This window comes from Gracilinanus agilis, chromosome 3 (assembly GCF_016433145.1).
Source record: "Gracilinanus agilis isolate LMUSP501 chromosome 3, AgileGrace, whole genome shotgun sequence".
Taxonomy (NCBI): Eukaryota; Metazoa; Chordata; class Mammalia; order Didelphimorphia; family Didelphidae; genus Gracilinanus; species Gracilinanus agilis.
The window spans coordinates 71,515,147-71,531,733 of record NC_058132.1 but is presented as its reverse complement, the minus strand read 5'-3'; positions in this window follow the sequence as shown (position 1 = coordinate 71,531,733).

Sequence of the window (16,587 nt, the reverse complement as noted above, 5' to 3'; positions counted from 1 at the left end):
CAAAACTATCTGGTACTGGCTAAGAAATAAAAAAGTAGGTCAGTGGAACAGAACAGATATACAACCGTTATAAGAGATTATATAGTAACCTTGGGTTTGAGAAAAGCAAAAATCTAATTTGGGGGAGAAGAATTCACTATTTGGTAAAAATTGTTGAGAAAACTAAGCTATAGACCAATATCTTCCATCATTTACCAAGATAAGATCAAAATGGATATATGACCTAGGCATAAAGAGAGATTTTGTAAGCAAATTAGAACAGGGAACACATTACCTATAAGATTTATGGATAGGAGAAGAATTTATGAATAAACAAGAGAAAGCATTGTGAGGTATAAAATGGATAATTTTGATTGCATTAAGTTAACAAGGGTTTGCACAAATAAAACTAATGTAGCCAAGATTAGAAGGAAAGAGTAAGTTGGGGGAGAAAATTATAATCTCTTAAATAGAGGTCTCACATTTAAAACATGTAGAGAATGTTGTCAAATATATAAGAATACAAGCCATTCCTCAATAGATAAATGGTCAAAAAATGAAGAAGAAATCAAAGCTATATATAACTATATGAACAATATTCTAAATAATTGATTAGAGAGATACAAATCAAAACAGCTCCGTGATATGATTTCTCATTTATCAGATTGGCTAAAATGATAAAAGGGCAAAATGACAAGTGTTGGAAGGGATATAGAAAAATGGGACCACTAATGCATTGTGGGTGGAACTGTGAATCGATTCAACATTTTGGAGAGTAATCTGGTCTTATGCTCAAAGTATTATAAATGTGTGTATACCTTTTGACCCAGTAATACTACTATTAGGTTTGTTTCCTAAGTTGATCAGAGAAGAAGGAAAATGACTTCTATGTCCTAAAATGTTTACAGCAGCTTTCTTTGTGGTGGTGAAGAACTGGAAATTGAAGGGATGTCCATCAATTGGCGAATGGCTGAACAAATTGTGACATATGTTATGATGGATATAATTCAGCCTCCCTCCCCCTCCTGGGGTCCCAAGGGGAAGTCCAGGGGGTATCTGGGTATCTGGGTGAGGTCAAGGAAATCAGAACCCCCAGGTTGGTTCTCCAGGGGTATTTATAGTCCCAGCTCCAACAGTCAGGTCTTGACTGTTGCAAGGACTTGCTGGGTCAAAGTTCCATTCTCCTTACTGCCAGGATTGCCTAGGGTGATTTTGCAACTGTAAGAGATCTTGCATCAATCCTGAATTACATGGAATACTGCTAAATCATAAAAAATAAGCACTTTAATTTTGGAAAAACATGGACAGACTTACATGAAATTATGAATAGTGAAATGAGCAGAGCCAAGAGAACATTATTTAGAGCAACAGAAATATTGTTTGAAGAATGATTTATATATGTCTACTTCCAGAAAAAGAACTGGTAAATAGAAATAACTTAGTTTTCTATATACATGTATCTTTTTGTCAAATGATGCCTTCTTTAATGGGAAGAAGGAAGGGAGAGAGTTAATTGGGTATTTTAATGTAACAACTTAAGAAACCAAGATTAAATTCTAAGAGGGAGACAACATATGAATTATACAGACATATATTTCACATACATTTTTACTTATATATGTGTATGTATCCTGTATACATACATACATATACAGAAAGAAAGTGAGAGACAGAAAAAGACAGAAACAGAGAGACAGGAGGAAGAGGAGGAAAAACAGAAGACAGATAAACAGAAGAGACAGAAGGAAGAGGAGGGGGAGGAGAGAAAGGTGGTTGAGAGAGAGAGAGAGAGAGAGAGAGAGAGAGAGAGAGAGAGAGAGAGAGAGAGAGAATATTTGGTGGTAATCACAAGAGGAAAGCTTTACTGCACTACCATTTAAGAGGGATTGAGACAGGCTTCTTGGGGAAGGTGTGGGGAAGAAGAACACAGTCTGCCAGTAAAAATGCAGAGTTGGAAATTTGAGTGATTGAAGAGCAGGAGAAAGTATTGTGTCACTTGATTATATGTAGAGAGGAGTAACATGTCAGAAGGTTGGACAGGTAGAAAGAGCCCTGGTGATAAAGAGCTTTAAAAGTCAATCTTATATATTTGATCCTAGGGGGCAGCTGGGTAGCTCAGTGGATTGAGAGCCAGGCCTAGAGATGGGAGGTCCTAGGTTCAAATCTGGCCTCAGACACTTCCCAGCTGTGTGACCCTGGGCAAGTCACTTGACCCCCATTGCCTAGCCCTTACCCCTCTTCTGCCTTGGAGCCAATACACGGTATTGACTCCAAGACAGAAGGTAAGGGTTTAATATATATATATATATGTATTTATATAATTTAATATATATTTATATATTATATATGTGTGTTTATATATATGTTGATTCTAGAGCTAATAGGGATCCACTAGAGTTTTTTGAATAGGGGTGGGAGTGACATTGTCAGACCTGTGATTTGGGAAGATCCCTTTAAAATGTATTTCTGTACCCAACTCTGAGTGAGTACATGTATGTATTCTTCCATTTTTTGACCAGTTCAGATGAAAAAAAGTTGAAATGTTGGTCACTGTCCTCTCCTCCTTTTTATTTGTTTAGATATCTACTTGTGCATATTGATAGTGAGATAATTTCTTCTATTCTTCCTTTCATTCATGCCACATCCCTCTTTTCCTCTCCATCATTTCCTTTTTCTTTCCTTCTTTCTTCCTTCCTTTCTTTCTCTTTCCCCTCACCTTCTATCTTTGAATCAATACTGTATATTGGTTCTAAGGCGAAAAGGCAGTAAGGGCTAGGCAATAGGGGTTAAGTGACTTGCCCAGGATCATACAACTGTCTGAGGCCAGACTTGAACCCAGGGCCTCCCATCTCTGGGCCTGACTCTCAATTCACTGAGCTACCCAGCTGCCCCCTCCCTGTCTATTCTTTTCATGAGATCGTCAAGCCAGAACCATTCTCAAGCCTCATCTAACTAGACTGTGAACCCTGATGATAAGGTTCCAAGGGGACACATGTATCATCTCTCCATATTTGAATATAAGCTATTTACTCATTCCTAGTCCTTTATTGTTTTTTATTCATGAGTTGTTTTTTTTTTTTTTTGGTCTTTCTCTTCACTTTTGTGTTTGGACTTTACAACTTTTCCATAGTTCTGATCTATTCATCAGGAACACTTAAAAATCCTCTTTTCCACAATATTGTCCGATGATCAACTGCAAAAGACTTAGCTATCCTCAGCTATATCTGGGACAATTCTGAAAGACATCAGAAAGAAGGCTATCCAACTCTGGAGAAAGAACTGTTGGACTCAGAATACAGATCAAAGCATACTATCCTTCACATCAGTTTAGCTACAGTTTATTTTGGGGTTTTGGTTTTGTATGAGTGTATTCTTACAACGATGACCAATATAGAAGTATGCTTTGCATGATAATACATGTATGGCCCGGATCAAACTGTTTATCATCTCCAAGAAGTGGGAGGGAAGGGAGGAAAGGAGACAGTTTGGATCTTATAATTTCTTTCTTTCTTTTTTTTTTTTTAGTTTCCCAAATATTTTCTTTCTTTCCTTCTTTTTTTTAATTTTAATTTTGAATATTTTCCCATAGTTACATGTTTCATGTTCTTTCCCTCTCCCCCAAACCCCTCTAACCCTCCTTGGCTGACGCACAATTCCACTGGGTTTTACATGTATCATTGATTAAGACCTAATTCCATATCATTGATAGTTGGACTAGAGTTATCATTTAGTGTCTACATCCCCAATAATATCCCCATCAGCCCATGTGTTCAAGCAATTGTTTTTCTTCTGTGTTTCTGGATCTTATAATTTCAGAAAACGCATGTTGAAAATTATTACTAAAAGTAATTGGGAAAATAAAATATCTTTGAATAAAAAAAATTAAAAAACAAAAATCTTCTGTTTCATTAAAGATCCACTTTCCATTTTCCCCTGTAATATTATACTTACTTTTGCCAGTTAAGTTATTCTTGAAGCCATGTCCTTAACCTTTTAGAATACTAGATTCCAAGCTATATGTTACTTTCTGGTGGTGGCTATTAATGTGTGTGTGATCCTGACTGTGAGTCCTCAGTACTCAAATTCTTTCCTTCTGATGTTTGTATATTTTCTTCTTTGAACTGGAAGCTCTGGATTTTGGCTATGATGTTCCTTGGAGTTTTAATTTTGGGATTTCTTTCAGGAGGTAACAAGTGAATTCCATTTCCATTTTGCCCTCTGGTTCTAAGAAAACTGAGCAGTTTACTTTTAGGATTTCTTGATCTAAGATGTTTAGGTTCATTTTTTCTTTTTTGGTCATGACATTCAAATGATCCAGTGCTTATTAAATTTTTTCTTCTTGATCTGTTTTCCAGGTCAGTTATTTTTGCTACGAGATAATTTACATTATCTTCTATTTTTTCAGTCCTTCAACTTCAATATTTCTCATTGTCTCATAAACTCATTAGCTACTTTTTATTCTATTCTATTGTAGTTTTGGAAAAAAATTTTTAAATAGACCTCAGATTAAGAACTCTCATTTAAATGATGGGTATTGTGCTCACGAAGTTTGTTATATTATGTGAAACTGTTTTTCATTATGTCTTATTATTACCACCACCACCATCATCATCGATCATTGTCCTTCTTTTCCTCAAAAAGCCTTTTCTTGCAATCTTATAATCAGTATATAAGGGTTTGAACTCAAGTCTCTTTCCATGGAAAATTTTTTTTAGAACTATATATAAAAGCTGTCATTTTATTATTTTTTAAGAATATTTTTCCATGGTTACATGATTCGTTATTCCCCCCTTCCCCCCCTCCCAGATTTGACAAGCAGTTCCACTGGGTTATACGTGTATCATTGTTCAAAATCTATTTCCATGTTATTCATATTTGCAGTAAAGTGATCCTTTAACATCAAAACTCTAATCATATCCCTATCGAATTATGTGATCAATCAGATGTTTTTCTTCTGTGTTTCTGCTCCCACAGTTCTTTCTCTGGATATAGATAGCGTTCTTTCTCATAAGTTCCTCTGGATTGTCCTGGGTCATTGCATTGCTGCTAGTAGAGAAGTCCATTACATTTGATTGTGCCAAAGTGTATCCATCTCTGTGTACAATGTTCTCCTGGTTCTGCTCCTTTCGCTCTGCATCAATTCCTGGAAGTCTTTCCAGTTTATATGGAATTCCTTCAGTTCTTTATTCCTTTCAGCATAATAATATTCCATTACCAACATATACCACACTTTGTACAGCCATTCCCCAATAGATGGACAACCCCTCATTTTCCAGGGTTTTTTTTTGCCACCACAAAGAGCAAGGCTATAAATATTTTTGTATAAGTCTTTTCCCTTATTATCTCTTTGGGGTACAAACCCAACAGTGGTATGGCTGGGTCAAAGGGTAGGCATTCATTTAAAGGCCTTTGGGCATAGTTCCAAATTGCCCTCCAGAATGGTTGGACCAATTCACAACTCCACCAGCAGTCTATTAGTTTCCCAATTTTGCCACATCACCTCCAACATTTATCACTTTTCTTTGCTGTCATATTGGCCAATCTGCTAGGTTTAAGGTGGTACCTCAGCATAATTTTAATTTGCATTTCTCTAATCAGAAGGAATTAAGAACACTTTCATGTGCTTATTGATAGTTTTGATTTCTTCATGTGAAAACTGCCTATTCATGTTCCTTGACCATTTGTTGATTGGGGAATGTCTTGATTTTTTTGTAGATTTGACTTAGTTCCTTATATATTTGGGAAATTAAACCTTTGTCAGAGAGTTTTGTTATAAAAATGTTCTCCCAGTTTGTTGCTTTCCTTCTAATTTTGGTTGCATTGGTTTTGTTTGTACAAAACCTTTTAAATTTGATATAGTCAAAGTCATTCATTTTACATTTTGCAATGTTTTCTCTCTCTTGCTTGGTTTTAAATTCCTTCCTTTCCCACAGATCTGACAGGTATACTATTCTATGTTCACTTAATTTATTTATGATTTCATTCTTTATATTTAAATCATTTACCCATTTTGAATTTATTTTGTTATAAGGTGTAAGATGTTAATCTAAGCCTAATTTTTTTCCATACTGTTTTCCAATTTTCCCAGCAGTTTATGTCAAATAGTAAGTTCTTGTCCCAGAAGCTGGGATTCTTGTGTTTATTGAACACTAGCTTGCTCAGGTCATTTACCCCTAGTGTATTCCATTGATCCACCCTTCTGTCTCTTAGCCAGTACCATATTGTTTTGATGACCATTGCTTTATAGTACAGTTTAAGACCTGGTACTGCTAGGCCCCCATCCTTAACAGTTTTTTTTTCATTATTTCCCTTGATATCCTTGATCCTTTGTTCTTCCAGATGAAGTTTGTTACTATTTTTTATCGTTCTATAAAAAAGTTTTTTGGTAGTTTGACAAGTAGATTGAATAAGTAGATTAATTTGGGTAGGATTGTCATTTTTATTATACTAGCTCATCCTATTTAGGAACAATAGATGTTTTTCCAATTGTTTAGATCTAGTTTTAATTGTGTGAAGTTTTTTTGCTAGTTGTTTATATAATTCCTGTGTTTGTCTTGGCAGACAGATTCCTAAATATTTTATATTGTCTAGAGTGATTTTAAATGAGGTTTCTTTTTCTAACTCCTGCTGCCGAGTTTTGTTGGAAATAGAAATATTGATGATTTATGTGGATTTATCTTGTACTCTGCAACTTTGCTAAAGTTAATCATTTCCACTAGCCTTTTAGTGGATTTTCTAGGATTCTTTAAGTAGACCATCATATCATCTGCAAAGAGTGATAGTTTAGTTTCCTCATTGCCTACTTTAATCCCTTCAATTTCTTTTTCTTCTCTAATTGCTAGCACTAACATTTCTAGAAGAAATTTAAATAACAAAGGTGATAATGGGCATCCTTGCTTCACTCCTGATCTTATTGGAAAGGCTTCTAACTTGTCCTCATTGCAGATGATACTTGCTGATGGTTTTAAATATATACTATTTATTATTTTGAGGAATGGCCCTTCTATTCCTATGCTTTCTAGTGTTTTCAATAGGAATGGGTGTTGTATTTTGTCAAAAGCTTTTTCTGCATCTATTGACATAATCATGTGATTTCTGTTGGTTTGATTATTGATATGGTCAATTATGTGGATGGTTTTCCTAATATTAAATATCCTTGCATTCCTGGTATAAATCCCACCTGATCATAGTGAATAATCCTCATGATAACTTGCTGGAGGCTTTTTGCTAATATTCTATTTAAGATTTTTACATCTATATTCATTAAGGAGATTGGTCTATAGTTTTCTTTGTTTTTGGTCTGCCTGGCTTTGGAATCATACATATTTGTGTCATAAAAGGAATTTGGTAAAACTCCTTCTTTTCTTATTTTGTCAAATAATTTGTATAGTATTGGGATTAATAGTTCTTTAAGTGTTTGATAGAATTCACTTGTGAATCCATCTGGCCCTGGGGATTTTTCCTTAGGAAGTTCCTTGATGGCTTGTTCAACATCTTTTTCTGAGATGGGATTATTTAAGTATTCTATTTCCTCTTTAGATAATCTGGGCAATTTATATTTTTGTAAATATTCACCCATTTCACTTAGATTGTCATATTTATTGTCATATAATTGAGAAAATAGTTCTTGATAATTACCTTAATTTCCTCTTTATTAGAGGTGAGATCACCCTTTTCATCTTTGATACTATTAAAATTTGATTCTCTTCTTTCTTTTTTTATTAGATTAATGAATACTTTATCTATTTTATTTGTTTGCCCCCAAAGTACCTGTGGGAAGCCAATTAGAGAATAGATAAAAATCTGAGACTCCTCTTTTGACCCCTTTTGTGATCCTTGAGATTTCTTGTTGAAAAGTATTATGGCCTTATTGAAGAGCTTTAGGTTCCTAGTGAGCAACCATTTAAAAGGTTAACACTCTCCCCCTTTGGCCAGGAATGCAGCTGCCTGGTACAGCCAAGGCCAAAACCTTAGCAGGGGCAATTCAACCCTGATAAAAATATTCCCTGACTTGGCTTTCTGATAAGAACCCAGTCAAAATTCAGCCTAGGCCTTGTTCTATTCTGAAGCCAATGAGACCTTTTGTGTTTTGATATGACATAATTTGTAACTTCTGCGCATCTGCAAGGTTTTTTGGGGGGTTCTTTTGTGTTAAATGAGTCTTGAAATATATATAATCAACTCCATGTTCTTGAAGACAGAGCTGGAAGCATGAGCTAAAAGATAACTCCAGTGTCCTTGTCAACTAAGCCATCCTTGTCAGATTATCAGAGATGATAAATAGATCTCAAGAAGTACCAGTTCCTATTCTTATTTATTATTTCAATAGTTTTTTACTTTCAATTTTATTAATTTCTCCTTTAATTTTTAGGACTTCCAATTTAGTTTTTATCTAGAGGTTTTTAATTTGTTCCTTTACTAATTTTTTAAGTTGCAAGCCCAATTTATTGATCACTTCCTCTCTATTTTGTTGTTATAATGAGCGATATAAATGTTCCCCTGAGTACTGCTTTGGCTATATCCAATAGGTTGTGATATGATGTCTCCTCATTGTCATTCTCTTTAAGTCCATAATTGTTTCTCTGATTTCTTCTTTGACCCACAGTTTTGAAGAGTTAGATTATTTAGTTTCCGGTTAATTTTAAATTTGCTTTCCAATGAACCCTTAAGCATAATTATGGCGTTATGATCTGAAAAATGTGCATTTATTACTTCTGCTTTTCTGCATTTGTTTGCAATATTTCTATGCCCTAGAACAGGGGTTGGCAACGTATGGCTCTTGAGCCATATCTGGCTCTTTTGAGGGCCAGATATGGCTCTTTCTGCAGGAGCCATAAAGTTGATTTTTTTTTTCAGGCTCTGTTACAGGAGCGTGCACTGTTAGCACTTTACGGCTCTCATGAAATTACATTTTTAAAAACGTGGCGTTTATGGCTCTCACAGGCAAAAAGGTTGCCAACCCCTGCCCTAGAACATGGTCGATCTTTGTATATGTACCTTGTACTGCTGAGAAGAAGGTATATTCCTTTTTATCCCTGTTCAATTTTCTCCAGATATCTATTAACTCTAATTTTTCTAGCATTTCATTTACTTCCTTTACTTCTTTCTAATTTATTTTTTGGTTCAATTTATCTAGTTCTGAAAGGGGAAGGTTGAGATCTCCCACTAGTATGGTCTTGCTATCTATTTCCTCCTTGAGCTCCTTTAATTTTTCCTTTAGAAATATAGGTGCTATACCATTTGGTGCATAAATATTTAGTAATAATATTACTTCATTGTTTATATATAGTACCTTTTAGGAAAATGTAATTTCCTTCCTTATCTCAGATCAATTTCTACTTTGGCTTTGTCTGGTATCATGATTGCTACTCCTGATTTTTTTACTTTAGATGATGCATAATAAATTCTGCTCCAGCCTTTTGCCTTGAATCTGTGTGTGTCACTCTGCTTCAGATGTGTTTCTTGTAAACAATATATAAAAATTCTGGGTTTTAATCCAATCTGCTATCTACTTCCATTTAATGGATGAGTTCATCCCATTCACATTCAATACTATGGTTATTGTGTATTGCCCTTCATCATATTACCCCCTTTAGATCCTGCTCTATTCTCTTTCACTCTGTTCCTCCTCACCAGTATTTTACTTTTTGTCACCACCACCTCTTCCCCCTCTTTTCAATTGCCACTCCCTTCCCTTGTCTTTTTCCCCTTCTACTTCTCTGTAGAGTGATAGAATTCTATACCCCAATGAGTATATTCGTTTTTCCCTGAGTCAGTTACAATGAGAGTAAAGTTTAAGCATTGCCCATCACCACCCTTATCCTCCCCTCTCTATGGTTTTTCATGCCTCTTTATGTTACATAATTCACCCCATTCTATCTCTCTTCCCTTTTCTCTCAGTGCAACCCTCTTTCAGCCCTCAATTGATTTTTTACATGTCATTCATATGCATACATGTCATATGAGACATACATATCATTCCATATCATCGCATTTACATATACATCATATCATCATAATCAGTTTACTTCACTCTCTTTCTGAGTAAATTCCTTCTATCTTCTCTACTACTAAGAGTAATTTTTGAGATTTACAGAAATCTTCTTTCCATAAAGACATGTAAACATTTTAACCTTAATGAGTCCCTTCAATTTTCGCTTTTTTTATTTACCTTTTTGGGCTTCTCTTGTGTCTTGTGTTTGGACTTCAAATCTTTTGTTTAGGTCTGGTTTATTCCTCAGGAATGCTTGAAAATCTTCTATCTTATTGAATGACCATTTTTCCCCATGAAAAAATATACTCAGTTTTGCTGGATAGTTGACTTTGGGTTGTAAACCCAAATCTTTTGCCTTCCTGAATATCATTTTCCATGCCTTTTGATCCTTTAATGTAGAAACCACTAGATCCTGTATGATTTTGATTGCAGTTCCATAGTATTTGAATGGTTTCTTTCTGGCTGCTTGAAGTATTTTTTCCTTGGCTCGGTGGCTCTTAAATTTATCTATTACAGGGGGCAACTGGGTAGCTCAATGGATTAAGAGCCAGGCCTACAGACGGGATGTCCTAGGTTCAAATCTGACCTCAGGCACTTCCCAGTTGTGTGACTCTGGGCAAATCACTTGACCCCAATTGCCTACCCTTAGCACTCTTCTGCCTTGGAGCCAATACACAGTATTGACTCCAAGGTGGAAGGTAAGGGTTTAAAAAATTTTGAAAAAAAATTTATCTATTACATTCCTAGAAGTTGTCAATTGAGGTTTTCTTTCTGGAGGCTATCTGTGAATTCTTTCACTTTCAATTTTATTGTCTTCTTCGAGGATCTCTGGGCAGTTATCGTTGATAATTTCTTTTAATATGATGTCCAAGGTTTTTCCTTCATCACAGCTTTCAGGTAGTCCAATAATTCTCAAGTCTCTTGTCTTGTCTCTCCTAGATCTATTTTCTAGGTCTGTTGTTTTTTCAACAAGATATTTTATACTGTCCTGTTTTTTCATTCCTTTGATTCTGCTTTATTGTTTCTTGTTTTCTCATGAAATCATTAGTTTCTATATAGTCAATTCTGATTTTTAAGACCTGATTTTCCTCTGTCAGTTTTTGATTCTTTTTCAATTGGCCCATTTCTTCTTCTATCACTTTCATTTCTTCTTGCATTACTTTCTTTTCTCTTTATGTCACGTTCATTCCTTCTTGCATCTTTTTTATTTCTCTTCCCCACTTTTCCTCTGCCTCTCTTAACTGGTTTTTGAAGTCTTTTTTTGAGCTCTTTCAGACTCTGTGTCCAATCCATATTTTTGTTTGGATTTTGTATGTGTTTCCTTTGCTTTTACTCTCTCATTCGGTGTCTGTGCCTTGCTCTTTGTCTCCATAAAAATTCTTTAGTTAGGTGCTTTTTTGTTGTTGTTATTTGCTCATTTTCCCTATCTAATTATAGGTAGGCTCTGTTTTCTGGGAAGTTGGGGTACTCTCTTAAACTTCAGTCCTTCCTTGATGTTTTTTTTTAAACCCTTACCTTCCATCTTGGAATCACTACTGTGTATTGGTTCCAAGGCAGAAGAGTGGTAAGGGTAGGCAATGGAGGTTAAGTGACTTGCCCAGGGTCACACAGTTAGGCAGGGTCTGAGGCCAGATTTGAACTGAGGACCTCTCATCTCTAGGTCTGGCTCTCAATCCACTGAACCATTCAGCTGTCCCCTCCATTCTTATTTTCAGAGAGTTTGTTTCTTGGGCAAGGTTTTATACCTCTTAGGCCAAGGTATTAATTTCCTTTCTAATTCTTCCGTCCATAGTTCTCATTTTTTCCCCATTTCCCCCTCTCAAGTGCTCTTATTCCATTTCTAAAACAAATTTTAAAGTTTGAAAAACAAAACAAAACAAAAAACTCTTGCTTCATCTCTTCTAGGAATTGTGCCCTCACTGACTTTTACTCTGAGGCTTTGCTTGCAGACACTTTATTTATTTATTTATTTATTTTATTAAACCCTTGTACTTCGGTGTATTGTCTCATAGGTGGAAGATTGGTAAGGGTGGGCAATGGGGGTCAAGTGACTTGCCCAGGGGTCACACAGCTGGGAAGTGGCTGAGGCCGGGTTTGAACCTAGGACCTCCTGTCTCTAGGCCTGACTCTCACTCCACTGAGCTACCCAGCTGCCCCCGAGACATTTTATTTTTATTTATTTATTTATTTTTTATTTTAAACCCTTAACTTCTGTGTATTGACTTATAGGTGGAAGAGTTGGTAAGGGTAGGCAATGGGGGTCAAGTGACTTGCCCAAGGTCACACAACTGGGAAGTGTCTGAGGCCGGATTTGAACCTAGGACCTCCCGTCTCTAGGCCTGGCTCTCAATGCACTGAGCCACCCAGCTGCCTGTTTGCAGACATTTTAGGGTCATTCCCTTCTGTGGTTTTGTCTGAGCATCCTGGATACCACAATAGCTCCTTTTGATGGAATACATTTTTGGTTTGCCCATTTTTTTTATTATCATGCAAACACTTCCACTTGGTCCTTGTTGTAAGAGTCAACTCCTACAAAACCAAAACCCCAAAATAAAATTATGAATACGCTGATGTGAAAGATAGTATGCTTTGATCTGCATCCATCCAACTCCAATAGTTCTTTCTCTGGAATAGTTTGCTCATTCTTCCAGACTACTTTCTGAAATCAGACTTGCTGTTAGGCAGCACTGGTAAAGTACTGGCATGTGTGCCCAGCTGGCACAGGGAGGGGGGCTGCTCCATTCCCCCTCTTATGAGCACCCAAAGACATTTTTTGCTTACTCCACTCCTCTGTCTAGCTGCACAAAGTGAGCACCTCCTCCATCCACTCTGCAGTAATATTGGGGGGGGGGTGGCGGTGCTCACAAGCAGCTTGAAGATAGTTTGGGCATGCAAACTTGAAAACCTTTGCCAAGGCTACTGTTAGGGCTGGGAGTACTTCTGGTGGGAAGATCTGGGTTAGTCCTGTTGCTCTTTTCTTGTAGTATTGAGTGTTGTTATTGTGGGATCTAAGACAGGGGGATTGCAAGCTTTCAGACCCAAAGTGGTGTGACCCAGGGCAAAATCTGATTGCTGCTTTCTAGTGGTCTCCCATCTCACCCCTCCCTGCCAGTTTGATCTCTGCAAGTTATTGACTTGGGTTTCGGTCTGAGACTCTGCTGGACTCTGAGCCTATTGACCAAGGGGAAGGTATCACTGGTTCAGTGGCAGAGTTGTAGGGATCCCTTTGATGTAAGATTCCTGCTTTTGTTATTTTCCTAGCTTAGGCTAGATGCCTCAAACCTGCTCTGTGCCTGAAGTTGGGGTCACACTGCTGCTTCCTTCTTTCTCCATATACCTCACAGGGTCTCTCTAGCCCCTTTTCATTCTGCTCTGGATCTGGGATCCAGAACCAGGGAGGAAGTGACAAGAAAGCCGCTAGTTCACACCTTTCCCCATGACAGCAGACAGCAGATGCTCTAAAGTCTCCACTAGCCCTGGTGCCTGGCCTCTCCCTGAATGCTGGAGTGGTCTGTGTGGCATACTTCCACCTCAACCCTGTCCCCAATATCTGCAGATCTCCTTGTCTGTCTCCCCTTGCCAAGGTGGGCTGCACCAAGGGCTCCCTGTGGCTTTGGGGGGATTTCCCCATCAGGGTTTGATTAAGGGCATTTTCTTGTTTGGCTTAGAGGAGTTTGCAGACAGGCACTCATAACAAAGCTTCCTTTCTCTACTTTCTTGGCTCTATCTTGAACTGTCTTTGTTGTTCAGTTTCTGTCCTGCAACTCTTTGGGACCCCCTTTGGTGTTTTCTTGGCTAAGATACCAGAGGGTTTGCCATTTCTTTCTCCAGCTTGTTTTACAGAAGAGGAAACTGAGGCTTGCCTAGTAAGTATCTGAGGCCAAATTTGAATTTAGGTCTTCCTGACTCCATGCCTTACATTCTTCACCATCTAATTCTTTTCTTTAGGACACCCTCAATGCTGAATCTAGGCCAGGGTCACGGTAAGAACTCAGGACCTAGAGTTAGGGAGTTAGGAGGTGAGTTCTAATCTAGAATCTCTTCTCTCCCCAGCCTAGGCTGCTCAGCTGGAAATTATGCCTCAAGCACATTTCCAGGATCAAAAGGTAATGGGAATGAAAGCATTTTGAAAAGTAAAATGTTCTACCAACCCAAACAAATGCTAGAGTTTTGTTAAAAATAATAATATTTAGAGGGGCAGCTGAGTAGCTCAGTGGATTGAGTCAGGCCTAGAGACGGGAGGTCCTAGGTTCAAATCTGGCCTCAGATATTTCCCAGCTGTGTGACCCTGGGCAAGTCACTTGACCCCCATTGCCCACCCTTACCACTATTCCACCAAGGAGCCAATATGCAGAAGTTAAGAGTTTAAAAATAATAATAATAGTTGACATGAATGTGCATGTAAAATCTACATTGGATTGCTTACTATCTCAGGGAGAGAAGAAGAGAGGAGGGAGGGAGAAAATTTGGAACTCAAAAATTTGAAAAATGTTTAAAACTGTATTTATGGGACAGCTGGGCGTTCAGTGGATAGAAAGTCAGGCCTGGAGAGGAAAGGTCCTTAGTTCAATCTGGATTCAGACACTCCCTAGCTGTGAGACCCTAGGCAAATCACTTATTCCCAATGGCCTCGCCCTTACCATTCTTCTGCCTTGGAACTCAGTATAGATTTTAAGACAGAAAGTAAGGGTTTTAAAAAAATTGTTTTTACATGTTATTGGGGAAAAAATAAAATGTTTTTAAAAAATTAAAAGGTATACTCCTAGAAGTTTTCAGTGTAATAGCTAGTAATAATGATGATGGAAGGTGGAGTGAAGATGGCAGAGAAGATCCTTGTCTGATCTCCAAAAAATTACCCTTGGAAAAAACCTGATATAATGCCTTAGAACAAAATCAGGTGCAGCATCACCCACAAGAAGACAAGGGGAAGGAATTTTCTAGCACAAAACAATTCAGAAGGCTGGCACAACAGAGAGCAGTACGCCAGGGCAGGCCCCACAACAGCTGAAGCAGCAGCAGAGACATCGGGAACTCTCAGCCACAGATGGTAAGGGGGGGGGGGTCAGACAGTTGCTCAGAAGGAGATTATAGGGGCCCATTTGCTGGCTTTGGGTACAAGACTCTTGTCACAGGGCCCCATGGAGCCAGGTCTTAGTCCTGGGGCTCAGTCACAGGGTGAGGAGGAGCAGTCGTGGGGTCACTGTGCCAAGGGCTAAAAGAGTGCTTGGGGTTACTTGCAGACCAGAGCACAGGCCTGGAGAGTATTAAAAACATTTCACCTTCCATCATACCAAAGAACTGAAGGCAGATAGCCCACCCCTCACCCCCACCCCCAGAGCTACTTCTGAAGGCAGCTGCGCAAAGAACCTGAAGCTTGGAACAGGGCTCCCTTCACCAACTTTAACATTTTTTAAATGAAAAGGAAAAGGCAGGAAAATGAGCAAGCAACAACAACAAAAAGAAATTCAACATAGAAAGTTATTTTGGTGACAGAGAAGATCAAAATACAAACACAGAAGACAAAACAAATTCTGATGCATCCAAAGCCTCCAAGAAAAACAGGAATTGCTCTCAATCCCAAAAAGTTAATGGAGTATCTCAAAAGAGATTTTAAAAATCAAATAAGACAGGAGGAAGAAAACTAGGAAAAGAAATGAGAGTGATGCAGGAAAATCATGAAAAAATCAACAACTCAGTAAAGGAGGCACAAAAAAATTCTGAAGAAATCAATACCTTAAGAACCAGAATAGGACAGCTGGTAAAAAAGGATACAAAAACCCAAAGAGAAGAACTCCTTAGAAAGCAGACTTGACCAAATGGAAAAAGAGGTACAAAAATTCACTGAAGATTAAAAAAAAATTTCTTGTGAGGCATAATTGGCCCTATGGAAAAGAGATACAAAAATTCACTGAGGAAAAGAACTTTTTACAATGTAGAATTGGCCAAAGAAAAGGAGGTACAAAAACTCAATCAAGAAAATCATGTCTTAAAAATAAGAATTGGGCAAGTGGAAGCTAATGACTCCATGAGACATCAAGAAACAATCAAACATTTAGGGTTTGGGTTTTAAAAGATTATTACAAAATTAAATAATATGGAAATAGGTATTGAGTGATAATACATGTGTAACCCAGGGGAATTGCTTTTTAGCTGATATCAGCCAGGTGGCTCGGTGGAGCCGTAATCTTGATAAGCCTCAGTTTCCTCACCTATAAAGTGGGTATAATAGTTGCCCTACACAGGGTTGTGAGAAGACTCTATACACCCGAACAGCGATTATCCTTCTCCAAAGAATGATCGACAAACAAATGAGGATTGAGCTTGCCTCCCTCTCTGCCTGAACGGCAACCTCATTAACAGACAGACAGACAGACAGACAGACAGCTCCCCTTGCTCAGACTGCTCTGATGGAAGCTGCCACTGCTGGCTGTGGCTCCCCACCACAGCCAAGCGCTCCCCCATGTCGGCGGTCAGTGTCTGCTGGGAAAGCTTCTCTTCCCCTCGGCCACGTGGACGCCTTGCAGGCCCCGAGGCGTCTGGGGGCCCCTACGGGAGCACCGTGGGCAGCTGCTCCTGAGTGCGCCTCCCCGGCAGGGCCGAGGTACCCGCCCTGG